The following is a 20256-nucleotide window of genomic DNA, read 5'->3' as shown; positions in this document are numbered from 1 at the left end:
CCAGGTGCAGCCATTTTTATTATCATCACTTAAAGTGGCATGAAAGGCTTCAGGGAACAAAACCAACATAGAATAATCTGAAGCAATGTATACTGAGCCTGGTCTCCTGGCCCCTCTGCTAGAAGACAAGCTGGAACATCAGGTGAATACTAAGTTTACAAAGCACACAGAACAGCGAATCTTCACCATTAAGAGACAATAGCATATAGAATTTGAGTTTTTTTCTCATGATTATTTTATTGTTCAGTTTAAATTTTCCTTCTTATTTTTTCTTCACCCCTAGTTTATTTTATCAGCTCTTTGTTTTTGAGTTATTTTATTTTTTAAATGCATTTCATTCTTTTTAGTTTCTGATGTAGTGTTCATTCATTCATAGTTGTGTGTAACACCCATAGCTCATCAAATCACATGCCCTCCTTAAGTCTTTTTTAAATTTCAGTTTTACATTACATTTTATAGATATAGTCTTCATTTTTGTCTTCCTTTCACTGTATTCAGATTTATGCTTTAAATATGTATATATATTCATATATAAGCATATATATATGTAAAGAATTGTAAAGAAAGCAATATATATATTGCTAGGATTTCTTTACAATTCTGGGATACAGCGTCATCTAACATACTAAAATAAATCTAGGACCAAGTGGATCCCCTTGTTTTGCCCACCTTGGGAGATTATATTCTCTCCCTTTCCCCTTTCTTTTTCTTTTCATTTTTGGTTTCTGGTATCTTCAGATTTGTCTAGTGTGTATTTTGCTTGGGTCATGGTTGATATTTTTTATTCTGCTCTCTGGCTTACCCATTCTCCTCTGGGCAAAATGATTACAAACAGGAGTTCATAACAAAAAGAGGTAATACTCTCTGTCACAAATCTAATCAATATCAATATGTAAGAGCTGGAATTCAAGATAACAATTATAGTGTTAATAGCTGGCTTGAAAAAAAAGCATAAAGACACTAGAGAATCTCATTAGAGATGAGATCTACTCAGGCCAAAATTAAAAATGCTTTAACCGAGATGCAGCCTAAAATGGATGCTTTAAAAGGTAGGGTAAATAACACAGAAGAAAGTCAGTGACATAGAAGACAAGATGATGGAAATGAGGGAAGCTGAGGAAAACAACTAATGGGCCATGAGGGGAGCATTCAAGAAATCACAAATACCTTAAAGTGAAACAATATTAGAATTATTGGGGTCCCAGAGGAAAAAGAAAGAGAGAGAAAGAGGGCCAGAAGATATTTTTGAGCAAAGCCTAGCTGAGAACTTCCTTAATCTGGGGAAGGAAACTGGCATTCAAGTCCAGGAGGTAGAAAGATCCCCCCTCAAAATCAGTAAATATAGATTAACACCCTGGCATATAATATAGAAGCTTGCAACTTTCAGAGATAAAGAGAAAATCCTGAAAGCAGCTTGAGGCAAGAGCTCCTTAACCTACAGTGGCAGAAACAGACAATCTACAGAAACAGGAACTTTACAGGTAATACAAGGGCAGTAAATTCATATCTTTCAATAGTTACTCTGAATGTAAATGAACTAAATGTTTCAATCAAAGGCACAGGGCTGGTATTAGATTGCATAAAATAATATTGAAAAAATAAAATGTACAAAAAGGAATACCCATTCATGTGTGGTCTATAATAGACTCATTAGAGACATAAAGTCACCTCCAGATTGAAAGTGCAGTTTCCGTAGTGTAGGGATAGAGGCAACATATCAATATCACAAAAGACATCTATGAAAAACCCACAGTGAATATCGTTCTCAATGGGGAAAAACTGAGAGCTTTTACCCTAAGGTCAGGAACATGACAGGGATGCCCACTCTCCCCACTGCTATTTAACATAGTGCTAGAAGCCTTAGCCTCAGCAATCAGAAAACAAAAAGAAATAAAAAGCATTCAAATTGTCAAAGAAGAAATCAATCTCTCATTCTTTGCAGAAGACATAATACTTTATGTGGAAGACCCAAATACTCCACCCCAAAATTGCTAGAACTCATAAAGCAATTCAGCAATGTGGCACGATATAAAATCAATGCACAAAAATCAGTTGCATTTCTATACACTAACACTGAAAGAAAAATTAAGGAATCAATACCACTTATAACTGGACCAAAAAAAAAAAAAAAAAAAAAAAAAAAAAAAAAAAAGAAAGAAAGAAAAAAAAAAAAAAACATAAGATACCTAGAAATAAACCAAACCAAAATGTTTTTGGATCTGTACTCCAAAAACTACAGAACACTTATGAATGAAATTAAGGAAGAAACAAAGAGATGGAAAAGCATTCCATGCTCATGGATTGGAAAAATAAATACTGTAAAAATGTCTATTACGCCCAGAGAAATCGATACTTCCAAAGCAATCCTTTGCAGAAGACATAATACTTTATGTGGAAGACCCAAATACTCCACCCCAAAATTGCTAGAACTCATAAAGCAATTCAGCTCAAAATTCCATCAACATTTTTCACAGAGCTGAAACTAATAATTCTAAAATTTGTATAGAACCAGAAGGACCCCAAATAGCCAGAGGAATATTGAAAAGGAAAACCAAAGCTGGTGGCATCACAATGTGTGACTTTATGCTGTATTGGAAAACCGTAATCATTATGACAGTATGGTACTGACACATAAACAGACACATAGATCAATGGAATAGAATAGAGGACCCAGAAATGGACCCTCAGATCTATACTCAACTAATCTTTGACAAAGCAGGAAAGAATATCCAATGGAAAAAGGGCTTCAAAAAATTGTTCTGGGAAAACTTGACAGCCACATGTAGAGGGAAAATGGGCCATTTTCTTCCACCTTACACAAAGATAAACTTAAAATGGATGAAAGACATAAATGTAAATGTGAGACAGAATCCACCAAAATCCTAGAGGAAAACATAGGCAGCAATCTCTTTGACCTTGGCCACAGCAACTTCTTCCTAGACACATCTCCAAAGGCAAGGAAAACAAAAGCAAAAATGAACTTCTCGGACTTCAAGATGTCAAGCTTCTGCACAGCAAAGAAAATAGTCAACAAAACTGAAAGGCGACTTATGTAATGGGAGAAAATATTTGCAAATGACATATTATGTAAAGGGTTAGTATCCAAAATCTATTAAAAAAAAGGTATCAAACTCAATACTGAAAACAAATCCAGTCAAGAAATGGGCAGAAGACATGAACAATCTTTTTCTAAAGAAGGCATACAAATGGCCAACAGACATATGAAAAAATGTCCCACATCACTTGTCATCAGGGAAATATTAATCAAAACTCCAATGAGATTCCACATCCCACCAGATAGAATGGCTAAAAATAACAAGACAGGGAATATCAAATGTTCTTGAGGATATAGAGAAAGAGGAACACTTTTACACTGTTTGTAGGAATGCAAGCTGGTAAAACCACTTTGTAAAACAGTATGGAGTTTTCTCAAGAAGCAACTGCACTACTAGGTATTTATAACAAATATACAAATGTGATCTGAAGGGGCACCTGCACCCCAATGTTCATAGTAGCAATATACACAATAGCCGAACTATGTAAATAGCTGAGATGTCTATCAACAGATGACTAGATAAAGATGTGATATATATATGTGTGTGTGTGTGTGTGTGTATATATCACATATAGATATGTGATATATATATATATAGATAGATAGATAGATAATGGAAAAGTACTCAGGCATCCGAAGGATGAATACGTAACAATTTACACTGATGTGGATAGAACTGGAGGGTATTATGCTGAGTGAAATAAGTCAGTCAGAGAAATACTATTATCATATGGTTTCACTCATATGTGGAATATAAGAGACAGAGGATCACAGGTGAAGGGAAGGAAAACTAAATGGTAAGTCATCAGAGAGGGAGAAAAACCATGAAAGACTCCTAACTATAGGCAACAACTGAGGGTCACTGGAGGGGAGAGGAGTGGGGGAATTAGGTTTTTCGGTGAGTGGCATTAAGAAGGTTATATGAGGTGATGAGTATGCGATGTTATATGCAACTGATGAATTACTGAACACTACATCTGAATCTAATGTAATCTAATCTAATCTAAGTAATATGTCTGGAGAAAAATTTACTTTTTTACCATTAACTTTTTTACTATTTACTTTTATAGTCATAAGTATACTCACTGGACCTGAAAAAAGATAAGAAGATCTCAGTGATACCTTCAAGAAAGAGATAGAAAATATAAAACAGAGGCAGTCAGAGATGAAAAATATAATTACTGAAATAAAAAAATATAGTAGAGGGAATCAATAGCAGATTAGAAGAGGTGGGAGAGTGGATCAGCTCCCTAGGATAGAGGGTAATGGAAAGCAACCAAGAACAGATGGCAAAAGGGGGAAAAAAAGAATAATAAAGAATGAGACTAGGTTAAGAGATCTCAGCAACATCATGAAGCATAACATTAACATTACAGGGATCCCAGTAAAGAGAGAGAGAAAGGGGAAGAAAAATTATTTGAGAGAAAGGGGAAGAAATGATAGCTGAAAAGGAAAGATACAGACACAGAGATGCCAGAAGCACAGACAGACCCAGCAAAATGAACCCAGGACATCTACATGAAGCAGAGAAAGACAATTATCGTGTTTCACTCATATGTGGAACATAAGGAATAATGCAGAAGACCAAGGGGGCGGGGTGGAGGAAAACTGAATGGGAAGAAATCAGAGAGGGAGACAAACCATGAGAGACTCTGCACTCCAGGAAACAAACTTAGGGCTACAGAAGGGAGGTGGGTTGGGGATGGAGTAGCCAGGGGATGGGTATTAAGGAGGGCACATGTGGTGATGAGCACTGGATATTATATGCAACTAATGAGTCATTGAACACTACACCAAAAACTAAGGATGTACTATATATTGGCTAACTGAACATAAAAATAAATAAACACCTGAAAAAAGATGCATGATAATTAAATAGGAAAAAGTAATGATAAAGAGATAATTTTAAAAGCAACAAGATATGTTTATAAAAAATAAAAAAAAAAAAAAAAAAAAAAAAAAAAAAAAAAAGCAACAAGATGAGTTCAAAATGCATAAGCAATTATATATGACCATAATGGTAACCACAGATCAGAAACACATGCTACATAAAAAATAAAGAGAAAAGAATCCAAGCATGGCACTAATGAAAACCATCAAACACAAGGAAGAGAGCAACAGAAGAAAAAGGAAAAGAGAAGAACTACAAAAAAATACCAGAAATCAAATAACAAAATGACAATGAGAACATACCTATCAATAATTACTTTAAATGTAAATGGAATAAATGTACCAATCAAAAGATAGAATAGATAAGAACAAAAGCCATGTATATGCACCTACAAGAGACTCACTTCAGACCTAAAGACAAACACAGATTGAAAGGGAAGGGACAGAAAAACTTTTACCATGAAAATGGCAGTGAAAAGAAAGAAGAGGTACCAATACTTACATTGGACAAAATACATTTTAACACAAAGCCCATAACAAGAGACACAAAAAGACACTATATAATGATAAAGGGAACAATACAATAAGAGGATATAACAATTGTAAATATGCATTGAACATGGGAGTACCTGGATACATAAAACAACTATTTGCAGATATGTAGGAAGAAATTCTCAGAAATACTATCAGTACAGGACTTTAGCACCCCACTTATATCAATGGAGAGATCATCCAGACAGAAAATCAACAAGGAAAATTGGCTTTGAATGATATACTGAGCAGATAGACCTAACAAAAATTCAGAACATTGTATTCCTCAAGAGCAGGATGCACATTCCTTTCAAGTATGCATGGACACAAAGCAAGTCTCAATAAATTAAAGAAGATTGAAATCCTATCATGTATCTTTTCTAATCACAATATGAATCTAAAAATTAATCACAAGACAAAATCTGAAAAGACACAAATACATGGGAGCATGTATAATTAAACAGGAATTAGCATGTTATTTTAGTAGCATGTTATTTGTTTATGCTATAAATAACATGCTACTAAAAAATGAAGGAGTCAACCAAGAAACAAAGATGAAATTTAAAAAAAAATAAAGACAAATGAAAATCAAAACACAATGATCCAAAATGTTTGGGATGAAGGAACTGAGATATTGCCTTTTACAATAGCATAATCTCCTCCAGTCCCCTCCATGTTGATACAAAAGTTGTACATTCATCGTTTCTGAAGGAGGCATAATATCCCACTATATACATGGACCATAACTTCTTTACCCATTCATCTGTTGATTAGCATCTTGTCTCTTTCCACAGTTTGGCAACTGTGTGCATTGCTGCTATGAACACTAGGGTACATATGGCCCTTCTTTTCATTTCATCTGTATCTTTGAGGTAAATACCCAGTAGTGCAATTGCAGGGTTATAGGGTAGCTCTATTTTTAATTTCTAAAGGAATCTCCACACTGTTTTCCAACGTGGCTTTATCAATGTCCATTCCCACCAACAGTGTAAGAGGATTCCCCTTTCTCCACATCCTCTCCAACATTTATTGCTTCCTGCCTTGTTTATTTTTGACATTCTAACTGCTGTAAGGTTGTACCTCAGTATGTTTTTTATTTGAATTTCCCCGACGGCTAATGATGATGAACTTTTTTTTTTCATGTGTCTGCTAGCAAGCTGTATGTCTTCATTGCAGAAGTGTCTGTTCATGTATTATGCCCATTTTTTAACATGATTATCTGGTTTATTTGGGTGTTGAGTTTGATGAGTTCTTTATAGATCTTGAATATCAGCCCTTTGTCTATAGTGTCATTTGTTAATATCTTCTCCCATTCTAGGAATGACTCTTTGTTTTGTTGACAGTTTCCTTTGCTGTGCAGAAACTTTTGATCTTGATGAACTCCCAGAAGTTCATTTTTACTTTTGTTTTTCTTTGCCTTTGGAGACATGTCTTGAAAGAAGTTGCTGTAGCTAATGTCGAAGAGGTTCTGCCTATGTTCTCCTCTTGGGATTTTGATAGGTTCCTGCCTCACATTGAGGTCTCTTAACCATTTTAAGTTTATCTTTGTGTATGGTTTAAGAGAATGGTCGAGTTTCATTCTTCTATATATAGCTGTCCAATTTTCCCAGCACCATTTATTGAAGAGACTGTCTTTTTTCCACTGTATATTTTTTTTCCTGCTTTTTCGAAGATTATTTGACCATAGAGTTAAGGGTCCATATCTGGGCTCTCTACTCTGTTCCACTGGTCTATGTGTCTGTTTTTATGCCAGTACCATGCTGTCTTGGTGATCACAGCTTTGTAGTAAAGCTTGAAATCAGACAATGTGATGCCCCCAGCTTTGTTTTACTTTTTCCACATTTCCTGAGCAATTCGGAGTCTTTTCAGGTTCCATACAAATTTTAGGATTCTTTGTTCCTTCACTTTGAAAAATGCCTGTAGATTTTTCATTGGGATGGCATTGAAAGTATAGATTGCTCTGGGCAATAGAGAAATTATAACAATGTTTATTCTTTCGATCCATGACCATGGAATGCTTGTCCATCTTTTTGTGTTTTCTTCAATTTATTTCACTAATGTTCTGTAGTTCCTCAAGTACAGATCTTTTACCTCTTTGGTTAGGTTTATTCCAAAGTATCTTATGGTTCCTGGTGCTATAGTAAATGGAGTAGCCAACTACATAAGCCAACTGTTAATCAAAATACTTATATTGATATTAATACATTAATTGTAGGAGATCTTAACAGAGCATTCTCTGTAATAGAGAGAACATCTAAGCAGAAAATCAATAAACAAGGGCTTTGAATGACACATTGGACCAGATGGACCTCATAGATATATATAGAACATTCCACCCTAAAACAACAGAATACTCATTCTTCTTGAGCTCACATGGAACTTTCTCCAGAATAGACCACATACTGAATCACAAATCAGGGCTCAACTGATACCAAAAGATTGAGATTATTACCTGCATATTCCCAACATATTCTCAGACCACAGTGCTTTGAAATTGGAACTCAACCACAAGAAAAAGTTTGGAAGGGATTCAAACACTTGGAAGCTAAAGACTACCCTGCTTAAGAATGTTTGGATCAACCAGGAAATCAAAGAAGAACTTAAACAATTCATGGAAACCAATGAGAATTAAAATACATTGGTCCAAAACATATGGGATATGGTAAAGGCAGTCCTAATGGGGAAATGCATAGCCATCCAAGCCTTCTTCAAAAAAATGGAAAAATCCAGAATACCCCAGCTCTCTTTACACCATAAAGAACTGGAAAATCAACAACAAATTAAACAAACCCCATGCAAAAGAAGGGAAATGATCAAGATTAGAGCATAGATCAATGAAATAGAAGCTACAGTTTCAGTGGAACACATCAATGGAACTAGAAGCTGGTTTTTGGAAAGAATCAATAAGATTGATAAACCACTGGCTAAACTAATCCAAAAGAAAAGAGGGAGGACCCAAATTAATAAAATTATGAATGAAAGGGGAGATATCATGACTAACACCAAGGAAATAGAAACAATCATCAAAAATTATTATCGGGGCGCCTGGGTGGCTCAGTGGGTTAAAGCCTCTGCCTTCGGCTCAGGTCATGATCCCGGGGTCCTGGGATCGAGCCCCCAATCGGGCTCTCTGCTCAGCAGGGAGCCTGCTTCCTCCTCTCTCTCTCTACCTGATTCTCTGCCTACTTGTGATCTCTATCTGTCAAATAAATAAATAAAATATTTTTTTAAAAAAATTAAAAAAAAAATTATTATCAACAGGTCTATGCCAATATGTTAAGCAACCTAGAAGAAATGGACGAATTCCTGGAAACCTATAAACTTCCAAGACTGAAATAAGAAGAAATTGACAACCTGAATAGACTGATATCTAGTAAGGAGATTGAAGAGGTGATCAAAAACGTCCCAAAAAACAAGAGCCCAGGACCTGATGGATTCCCTGGGGAATTCTACCAAACTTTCAAAGAAGAAATAACACCTATTCTCCTGATGCTCTTTCAAAAAACAGAAACAGAAGGAAAACTTCCAGACTCTTTCTATGAAGCCAGCATTACCCTGACCTCCAAACCAGGGAAATACCCCCTCAAAAAGGAGAATTTCAGACCAGTATCCCTGATGAATATGAAAAAATGCCAAATTTCTCAACAAGATCTTAGCTAATAGGATCCAACGGTACACTAAAAAGATTATCCCCCATGATCAGGTGGGATTTATCCCTGGGATGTAAGTGTGTTCCAACATTTGTAAATCAATCAATGTGATACAACAAATCAATAAGAGAAGAAAGAAGAACCACATGGTCCTCTCAATTGATGCAGAAAAGCATTTGACAAAGTACACCATCTGTTCCTGATTAAAGTTCTCCAAATTATAGGGATAGATGGACCATCCCTCAACTTCATAAAATCTATGAAAAACCCACAGTGAATTTAATTCTCAATGGGGAAAAGCTGACAGTCTTCCCTTTGAGATCAGGAACAGGACAAGGATGCCCGCTCTTTCTACTGTTGTTCAACATAATACTAGAAGTCCTAGAAACAACAATCAGACAACAAAAAGAAATAAAAAGTGTTCAAATTGGCAAAGAAATCAAACTTTCTCTCTTTGCAGATGACATGATACTTTATATGGAAAACCCAAAAGTCTCCACCCACAAACCACTAGAACTCAGACAGCAATTCAGCAATGTGGCAGGATACAAAATCTACAAAAGATTTAAAGAAATCTAATACCTATGCTTCTAAAACTGTTCCAAAACAACAAAAATAGAAAAGGAAGGAATTTACAAATTCATTCTATGAGGCTAGCATTACTCTAATACCAAAAAAAGATAAATACACTACTTTGAAAGAAAACTACAGACCAATATTCCTGATGAAAATAGATGCAAAAAATACCTTCAACAACATACTAGCAAACAGAATCCAACAATACATTAAAAACTTATTTATGACAATCAAATGGGATCTATTCCTGTGTTACAAGGGTAGTCTCATATTCACAAGTCAATCAGTGTAATCCATCCTCTCATTAGAGAAAGGATAAAAGCCTTTCAGTAGACAGAAAAAGCATTTGACAAACTACAACATCCATTAATGATAAAAGCCCTCAACAAATAGGTTTAGAGGGAACATACTTCAACGTAGTAAGGGCTGTACATGAAAAACCCACAGCTAATACCACCTTAAATGGATAAAAACAGAGCTTTCCCTCTACAGTGAGGAACACAACAAGGATGTCCACTCTCACTACTTGTATTCAACATAGCACTGTAAGTCCTAGCCACAGCAATCAGACAAAAATAAATAAGAGGCATCCAAATCAGTCAGGGAGAAATAAAATTCTCTTTTTACAGATGACATGATACTATATGTAGAAAACCTGAAAGACTCCACCAAAAAACTGCTAGAACTGATAAATGAATTCAGTAAAATGGCATGATATGAAATTAATACCCAGAAATCAGTTCATCTCTGTAAACTAATAATGAAATAATAGAGAAATTAAGAAAACAGTCCCATTTACAACTACATTAAAAAATAACAAAATACCCAAAGATAAACATAACCAAGTAGGTGAAAGACCTGTAATCTGAAAATTATAAAACACTGATGAAAGAAATTGAAAACTCAAATTGAAGGATAATGCATGCTCATGTATTATAAGAATTATTATCGTTTAAATGGCCACACTACCAAAGCAATCTACCGATTCAATGCAATCCTTATCAAAATACCAACAGCACTGTTCATTAAACTACAACAAATAATATTACAATTGGTACAGAACCACATAAGATGCTGAATAGCCAATGAAAGCTTGATACAAAAGAACAATGCTGGATGTATCACAATCCCAGATTGCAAGATATACAACAAAGCTGTAGTAATCAAAACAGTATGATAGGCGCACAAAAACAGGCACATAGATCAATGGAAGAAATAAAAGAGTCCAGAAAAAAACTTACGTTTATACAGTTCATCTGTAAGAGGAGGAAGGAATATACCAGGCTAAAAAGACAGTCTTACTCAGCAAATGGTCTTGGAAAAACTGGTCAGCTACATTCAAATGATGAAACTGGACCTGTTTCTTATATCATACACAAATATAAATCAAAATTTGTTAAACATCAAAATGTGAGACTTGAAAACATAAAAATCCTAGAAGAAAGCATAAGCAGCAATCTCTATGGCTTTGGCCACTGAAACATTTTTCTAGATATGTCTCTTCTGGTAAGGAAAATAAAGCAAAATCAAACTTTCAGGACTACATCAAAATAAAAAGCTTTCGCACAGCTAAGGATATCACCAACAAAAAAGAAGACAACCTCCTAAATGGAAAATGATATCTGTAATGATATATCCAGTAGTGTGTTAATATCGAAAATATGTAAAGAACATATACAAGCCAACACCAAGGAAAAAAAATATCAAATTAAAAAACAAGCAGAAACCCTGAGTAGACATTTTTCCAAAGAGGACACAGAGATGGCCAAAAACCATATGAAATGATGTTCAATATCACTAATAATCAGTTAAATGCAAATCAAAACCATAATGAGATTATTACCTTATATCTGCCAGGATGTTTAAAATCAAAAAGACAGAAATAACAAGTGTTGGTAATGCAATTGGTGGTAATGCAAATTGGTATAGCCATTGTGAAAAAATAGTATGGATGTTCCCCCAAAAATTATAAATAAAATTATCATATGATAAATTAATTCAGCTACTGGCTATTTACCCAAAGAAAACAGAAAGACTAACTCAAAAAGGTACATTCACCCTTATGTTTATTGCGGCATTATTTACAATAGCCAAGATATGGATGCAACACAAAGGTCCATCCATAAATGAATAGATAAAGATGTGATATACATATGCAATGGATATTGCTCAGCCATAAGAAAATGAGATATTGCTGTTTACAACAATATAATTGACCTAGAGGGTATAATGCTGTGTGAAATAAGTCAGAGAAAGACAAATACCACAATTTCACTCATATATGGGATATAAGAAAAAAAATGAATGAACAAGCAAAGAAAAAAGCCAAAAAATCCAGGACTCTTAAATACATAGAACAAACTGGTGGTTTGCACTTAAACATAGACCTGATCCTATACCACTCCTAGGACAAAATGTAGAAGAAAAATTCTTTAAGATTGGACTGGGCAATAATTTTTGGTGTGCACCAAAAGCACAAACAAAATACACAAAATGGAACTATATCAAACTAAAAAGCTGTGTAAAAAAATGTAACAATGGAAAAAAATGAAAAGGCAGTCTATGAGATTAGAGAAAGTATTTTCAAACCATATATCAGACAAGGAGTAACAGCCAAAATATATAAAGTACAACTCATAACAGAAAAACAATTCAATTTTAAAATGGGCAGAGAAGCTAGTTATTTTTCAAAAATAAACATCTAGATCACCTCCAAGTTTATGAAAAGATGCTTAATATCACTAATCACAACCAACACAGAATATCACCCCACATCTGATGGAATGGCTACCATAGAGAAGACAAGAAATAGGAGCCCCTGGGTGGCTCAGCTGGTTAAGCATCTGCCTTCGGCTCAGGTCATGACCCCAGAGTTCTGGGATTGAGCCTTGTGTCAAGCGCTCTGCTCACTGGGGAGTCTGCTTCTCTCTCTCCTTCTTCCCCTCCACCCAACTCATGCCCCCCCCCTCAAATAAATAAATAAATAAAAATAATCATTAAAAAAAAAAAGAAGACAATATACAAAAAGTGTTGATGAGTATGTGGAGAAAAAAGAACACTTTTACATTATATATGGGAAAGGAAAATAGCATGGAGGTTCCTCTGAAACATAAAATTACCATTAATTCCACTTTTGGGTATACATCCAAAGAATATGATAATGGGAGTCTGAAAAGATAATATACTCTTATATTTTTGCAATATTATTCACAATAGCCAAGATTTGGAAACAACCTAAGTGTCTGTCAACAGATGAAAGGATAAAAAATATATATGAATATTAAGACAGCCATGAGAAAGATGGAAAGCCTATCATTTGTGAAAACATGAATGAACCTTGAGGGCATTATGCTGAGATGTGTTAACAAAGAAATACTGTATGGTATCATGTATATTTGGAATCTATGAAAGCTTAACTCAAGGAAAAGGGGTAAAATGAGGTCACTAAACGCTGGCAGGGTGGGAGGATTGGGGACAAATTGTTTAAGGGTAAAAACTGGAAACTAGAGAGGAGAATGGAGTTGGGAGAAATTGGAAGGGGAGGTGAACCATGAGAGACTATGGAGTCGAAAAACAATCTGAGGGGTTTGAAGTGGTGGGGGGGTGGGAGGTTGGGGTACTGGGTGGTGTGTATTATGGAGGGCACGGATTGCATGGAACACTGGGTGTGGTGAAAAAAATAATGAATACTGTTTTTCTGAAAATAAATGAATTAATTTATTTTAAAAAAAGAGTCTATCAGCACTGGAAAAAAACAAAAAACAAAAAACTGGGAACTAGTAGATAAAGAAATCCTGGCAAAGCTAATGCACAGCATAATGATTACAGTCGATGGCACTGTATTATAAGCATAAAGTTGCTAATAGATTAGATCTTACTTGTGCCCACCACCAAAAAATGATAATTATGTAACATAATAGAGGTGTTAGCTAATTCTATGGTAGTAATCATATTGCAACATATAAATATATCAAATCATTATGTTGTACACATAAAGCTTACACAAAGTTATATATCAATTTTATTTCAATCATTATGTTGTACACATGAAACTTACATAATGTTATATATCAATTTTATTTCAATAATAAAATTTAATAAAGATTATTATAAGAATGAAAAAGGAGAAAATAAAATATCTTGAGACAAAAATTAAAACACAACATATCAAAGCATATTAAGATGTAGCAAAAGCAGTACTAAGAGATAACTGTATAGCATCACACACTTATTTAAAAAGAAGAAAGAGGGGCGCCTGGGTGGCTCAGTGGGTTAAGCCTCTCCCTTTGGCTTAGGTCATGATCTCAGGGTCCTAGGATTGAGTCCTACATTGGGTTCTCTGCTCAGCAGGGAGCCTGCCTCCCCCCCTCTCTCTGCCTGCTTCTCTGCCTACATGTGATTTCTCTGTCAAATAAATAAATTAAATCTTTTTTTAAAAAAAAGAAGGAAGATTTCAAATCTTTCTTAATTTTACATGTCAAGGAACTATAGAAAGAAAAAACCATATCCAAAGTTAGTAGAAGGAAATAAACATCAGAGCAGTAATAGATGAAATTAAAAAAAAGAATAAAAGGTCAAGTTGATTTTTTTGAAATGAAAACAAAATTAAAAAAACACCAGCTAAGAAGGCCAAAGTTGGTGGCATCACAATTCCAGACTTCAAGCTCTCTTACAAAGCTGTCATCATCAAGACACTATGGTACTGGCACAAAAACAGACTCATAGCTCAATGGAATAGAATAGAGAGCCCAGAAATAGGCCCTCAACTCTATGGTCAACTAATCTTCAACAAAGCAGGAAAGAATGTCCAATGGAATAAAGACAGTCTCTTCAACAAATGGTGTTGGGATAATTGGACAGCCACATGCAGAAAAATGAAACTGGATCACTTCCTTACACCACACACAAAAATAGACTCAAAATGGATGAAGGACCTCAATGTGAGAAAGGAATCCATCAAAATCCTTGAGGATAACATAGGGAGCAACCTCTCCAACGTCAGCCACAGCAACTTCTTCCTAGGAACATCGCCAAAGGCAAGGGAAGCAAGGGCAAAAAGGAACTAGTGGGACCTCATCAAGATCAAAAGCTTTCGCACAGTACATTAAAAGGATTATTCACCACGACCAAGTGGGATTTATTCCAGGGCTGCAGGGTTGGTTCAACATCCGCAAATCAGTCAATGTGATACAACACATCAATAAAAGAAAGAACAAGAACCATATGATACTCTCAATAGATGCTGAAAAAGCATTTGACAAAGTACAACATCCCTTCCTGATCAAAACTCTTCAAAGTGTAGGGATAGAGGGCACATACCTCAATATCATCAAAGCCATCTATGAAAAACCCACCGCAAATATCATTCTCAATGGAGAAAAACTAAAAGCTTTTCCGCTAAGGTCAGGAACATGGCAGGGATGTCCATTATCACCACTGCTATTCAACATCGTACTAGAGGTCCTAGCCTCAGCAATCAGACAACAAAAGGAAATTAAAGGCATCCAAATCGGCAAAGAAGAAGTCAAATTATCACTCTTCGCAGATGATATGATAATATATGTGGAAAACCCAAAAGACTCCACTCCAAAACTGCTAGAACTTACACAGGAATTCAGTAAAGTGTCAGGATATAAAATCAATGCACAGAACTCAGTTGCATTTCTCTACACCAACAGCAAGACAGAAGAAAGAGATATTAAGGAGTCAATCCCATTTACAATTGCACCCAAAACCATAAGATACCTAGGAATAAACCTAACCAAAGAGACACAGAATCTATACTCAGAAAACTGTAAAGTACTCATGAAAGAAATTGAGGAAGACACAAAGAAATGGAAAAATGTTCCATGCTCCTGGATTGGAAGAATAAATATTGTGAAAATGTCTATGCTACCTAAAGCAATCTACACATTTAATGCAATTCCTATCAAAGTACCATCCATCTTTTTCAAAAAATGGAACAAACAATGCTAAAATTTATATGGAACCAGAAAAGACCTCGAATAGCCAAAGGGATATTGAAAAAGAAAGCCAACGTTGGTGGCATCACAATTCTGGACTTCAGGCTCTATTACAAAGCTGTCATCATCAAGACAGCATGGTACTGGCACAAAAACAGACACATAGATCAATGGAACAGAATAGAGAGCCCAGAAATAGACCCTCAAATCTATGGTCAACTAATCTTCGACAAAGCAGGAAAGAATGTCCAATGGAAAAAAGACAGCCTTTTCAATAAATGGTGCTGGGAAAATTGGACAACCACATGCAGAAAAATGAAATTGGACCATTCCCTTACACCACACACAAAAATAGACTCAAAATGGATGAAGGACCTCAATGTACGAAAGGAATCCATCAAAATCCTTGAGGAGAACACGGGCAGCAACCTCTTCGACCTCTGCCGCAGCAACATCTTCCTAGGAACAACGCAAAAGGCAAGGGAAGCAAGGGAAAAAATGAACTACTGGGATTTCATCAAGATCAAAAGCTTTTGCACAGCAAAGGAAACAGTTAACAAAATCAAAAGACAACTGACAGAATGGGAGAAGATATTTGCAAACGACATATCAGATAAAGGACTAGTGTCCAGAATCTATAAAGAACTTAGCAAACTCAACACCCAAAGAACAAATAATCCAACCAAGAAATGGGCAGAGGACATGAACAGACATTTCTGCAAAGAAGACATCCAGATGGCGAACAGACACATGAAACTGTGCTCCATATCACTCGGCATCAGGGAAATACAAATCAAAACCACAATGAGATATCAACTCACACCAGTCAGAATGGCTAAAATCAACAAGTCAGGAAATGACAGATGCTGGCGAGGATGCGGAGAAAGGGGAACCCTCCTACACTGTTGGTGGGAATGCAAGCTGGTGCAGCCACTCTGGAAAACAGCATGGAGGTTCCTCAAAATGTTGAAAATAGAACTGCCCTATGACCCAGCAATTGCACTATTGGGTATTTACCCTAAAGATACAAATATAGTGATCCAAAGGGGCACATGCACCCGAATGTTTATAGCAGCAATGTCCACAATAGCCAAACTATGGAAAGAACCTAGATGTCCATCAACAGATGAATGGATCAAGAAGATGTGGTATATATACACAATGGAATACTATGCAGCCATCAAAAGAAATGAAATCTTGCCATTTGCAACAACATGGATGGAACTAGAGCGTATCATGCTTAGCGAAATAAGTCAAGCAGAGAAAGACAACTATCATATGATCTCCCTGATATGAGGAAGTGGTGATACAACATGGAGGCTTAAGTGGGTAGAAGAAGAATAAATGAAACAAGATGGGATTGGGAGGGAGACAAACCATAAGTGACTCTTAATCTCACGAAACAAACTGAGGGTTGCCGGGGGGAGGGGGTTTGGGAGAAGGGGGTGGGATTATGGACATTGGGGAGGGTATGTGATTTGGTGAGTGCTGTGAAGTGTGTAAACCTGGTGATTCACAGACCTGTACCCCTGGGGATAAAAATATATGTTTATAAAAAATAAAAAATTAAAAAAAAAAAAAAAAAAAAAAAAGCTTTCGCACAGCAAAGGAAACAGTCAACAAAACCAAAAAACAACTGACAGAATGGGAGAAGATATTTTCAAACGACGTATCAGATAAAGGACTAGTATCCAAAATCTATAAAGAGCTTACCAAACTCAACACCCAAAGAACAAAGAATCCAATCAAGAAATGGGCAGAGGACATGAACAGACATTTCTGCAAAGAAGACATCCAGATGGCCAACAGACATATGAAAAAGTGCTCCACATCACTAGGCATCATGGAAATACAAATGAAAATCAGAATGAGTTACCACCTCACACCAGTCAGAATGGCTAAAATTAACAAGTCAGGAAATGACAGATGCTGGCGAGGATGCGGAGAAAGGGGAACCCTCCTACACTGTTGGTGGGAATGCAAGCTGGTACAACCACTCTGGAAAACAGCATGGAGGTTCCTCAGAAAGTTGAAAATAGAGCTACCCTACGACCCAGCAATTGCACTACTGGGTATTTACCCTAAAGATACAAATGTAGTGATCTGAAAGGGCACATGCACCCAAATGTTTATAGCAGCAATATCCACAATAGCCAAACTATGGAAAGAACCTAGATGTCCATCAACAGATGAATGGATAAAGAATAAGTGGTATATATATACAACGGAATACTATGTAGCCATCAAAATAAATGAAATCTTGTCATTTGTGATGTCATGGAACTAGACGGTATTATGCTTAGCAAAATAAGTCAATTGGAGAAAGACAACTATCATATGATCTCCCTGATATGAAGAAGTGGAGATGCAACATAGGAGGTTTGGGGGGTGGGAAAAGAATAAATGAAACAAGATGTGATGGGTTGGGAGACAAACCATAAAAGACTCTTAATCTCACAAAACAAACTGAGGGTTGCCGGGGGGAAGGGGGAAGGAAAGGGTGGTGAGATTATGGACATTGGGGAGGGTATGTGCTATGGTGAGTGCTGTGAAGTGTGTAAACCTGGCAATTCACAGACCTGTACCCCTGGGGCTAATAATACATTATATGTTAATTTAAAAAAAAAAAGCACCAGCTAGATTAACTAAGGAAATAGAAAACCCAAGTTTAAAAAATGCGAGAGGAGTTATTATAACTGTTGTCATGTAAAGGATTATAAGAGACTACTATGAATAATTATATACCAACAAAATGGGTACTCTGGAAGAAATAGATAAATTTATAGGAACACACAACCTATCAAAATCTGAATAAGGGGGCACCTGGGCGGCTCAGTGGGTTAAGCCGCTGCCTTCGGCTCGGGTCATGATCTCAGGGTCCTGGGATCGAGTCCCATATCGGGCTCTCTGCTCAGCAGGGAGCCTGCTTCCCTCTCTCTCTCTGCCTGCCTCTCTGCCTACTTGTGATCTCTGTCTGTCAAATAAATAAATAAAATCTTTAAAAAAAAAAAAAAAAAAAAAAAATCTGAATAAGGAATTGAAAACTAAACGGGCCTGTATCTGGCTTTGGTATTAGGTTAATGCTGACCTCATAAAATGAGTTTGGAAGTGTTTATTCCTCTGATTTTTTATTTGGAACAATTTGAGAAAGATTAGTGTTAATTCTTTAATGTTTGGTAGAATTCATCCATGAAACCATCTGGTTCTGAGCTTTTTATTGTTATTGTTGTTGGAACATTGTTAAATTACTCATTTAGTCTCCTTAGCCAGAAAAAAAAGAATATTAGAAGAAAACTACAGTCTAATAACCCTGATGAATACAGATTCAAATTTCTTGAAAAAACTACTAGTAAAACAAACTCCATAGTACCTTAAAAAGATCACACACCATGAAAAGGTGGGAATTATTCCCAGATTCAAAGATAGTTCAACAGACAAAAATCAATCTATATGATACACCCACATTAACAGAATAAAGGGGAAAATTATATGATTACAGATGTATAGATCTAGAAAAATCATTTGACACATTGTAACACCACTTTACAATAAATAGCATTCAACGAATTAAGAATGGAAAGAACTTACCTCAACAGAATAAAGGCCATATATGAAGAACCCACAGTTAACATCATACTCAATAAAAACTGAAAATCTTTCCTCCAAGGTCAGGAGTAAGGCAAGGATTCCAACTCACACGATTTCTATCAAACATAGTACTGAATTTTAGGATTTTTTATTTCTGTAAAAAAATGCCATTGGAATTTTGATAGGGATTTCATTGGATCTGTAGCTTGCTTTTGGTAGGATGGACATCTGAACGATATTCATTCCAATCCATAAACATGGTATGATGGTATATCTTTCCAATTAGTGTCCTCTGTAATTTCTAGCTAGAACAATAAGACAAATAAAGGAAGCTTAAAAGGCATCCAAGTTTAAACAGAAGTGAAATAAATCATCTCTGCTCACAAGTGACATGATATGATATGCAGAAAAACCTAAAGACTACACACACACACACACACACACACACACACGATCCTAAAATTCAAACAAAACCAGAAAATTCCCCAAACAACAACAACAACAAAAGGTTGAGCAAAAAAACAAAGGTAGAGTCCTCACACTTCCTGTTTTCAAAACATATTACAAAGCTACAGTGTAGTGCTAACATAAAGATGGACATACAATCCTAAGGACAAGACTATGGAGCCCAGAAATAAATACATGTATATACAGTCAACTGATACTCAACAAAGTTTTAATAATATACAATGGGTAAAGGACAGTCTCTTCAATAAGTGGTGTTGGGGATATGAATATCTACATGCAAAGGAATGAAATTGGATCTTACATATCCACAAAAATCAAATCAAAGTGGATTCAAAACATAAATGTAAGACCTGAAACCATATAACTCCTAGAAGAAAACATAAAGAAAAAGCTTCAAAACATTATTCTTAGTAATTATTCCTTTGATGTGACACCAAAAATGCAGGCAACAAAAGCAAAAATAGACAAATGGGAGTATAAACTAAAATGCATCTTTTTTTTAAAGATTTTATTTATTTATTTGACAGAGAGAAAT

The 20256-nt window shown here is 35.7% G+C and overlaps 1 protein-coding gene across 1 annotated transcript in view; it reads right to left on the bottom strand.

Annotated features, from left to right (window-relative positions):
* The window catches only part of ZC3H12B (zinc finger CCCH-type containing 12B), a 630352-nt gene that overhangs the window by 598411 nt on the left and 11685 nt on the right, over positions 1 to 20256 (bottom strand). The gene's annotated exons all lie outside the window — the stretch shown is intronic.

The sequence above is a fragment of the Mustela lutreola genome, chromosome X (assembly GCF_030435805.1).
Source record: "Mustela lutreola isolate mMusLut2 chromosome X, mMusLut2.pri, whole genome shotgun sequence".
Taxonomy (NCBI): Eukaryota; Metazoa; Chordata; class Mammalia; order Carnivora; family Mustelidae; genus Mustela; species Mustela lutreola.
The sequence above is the reverse complement of the archived record's forward strand: the minus strand, read 5'-3'. Positions and strand labels throughout refer to the sequence as shown.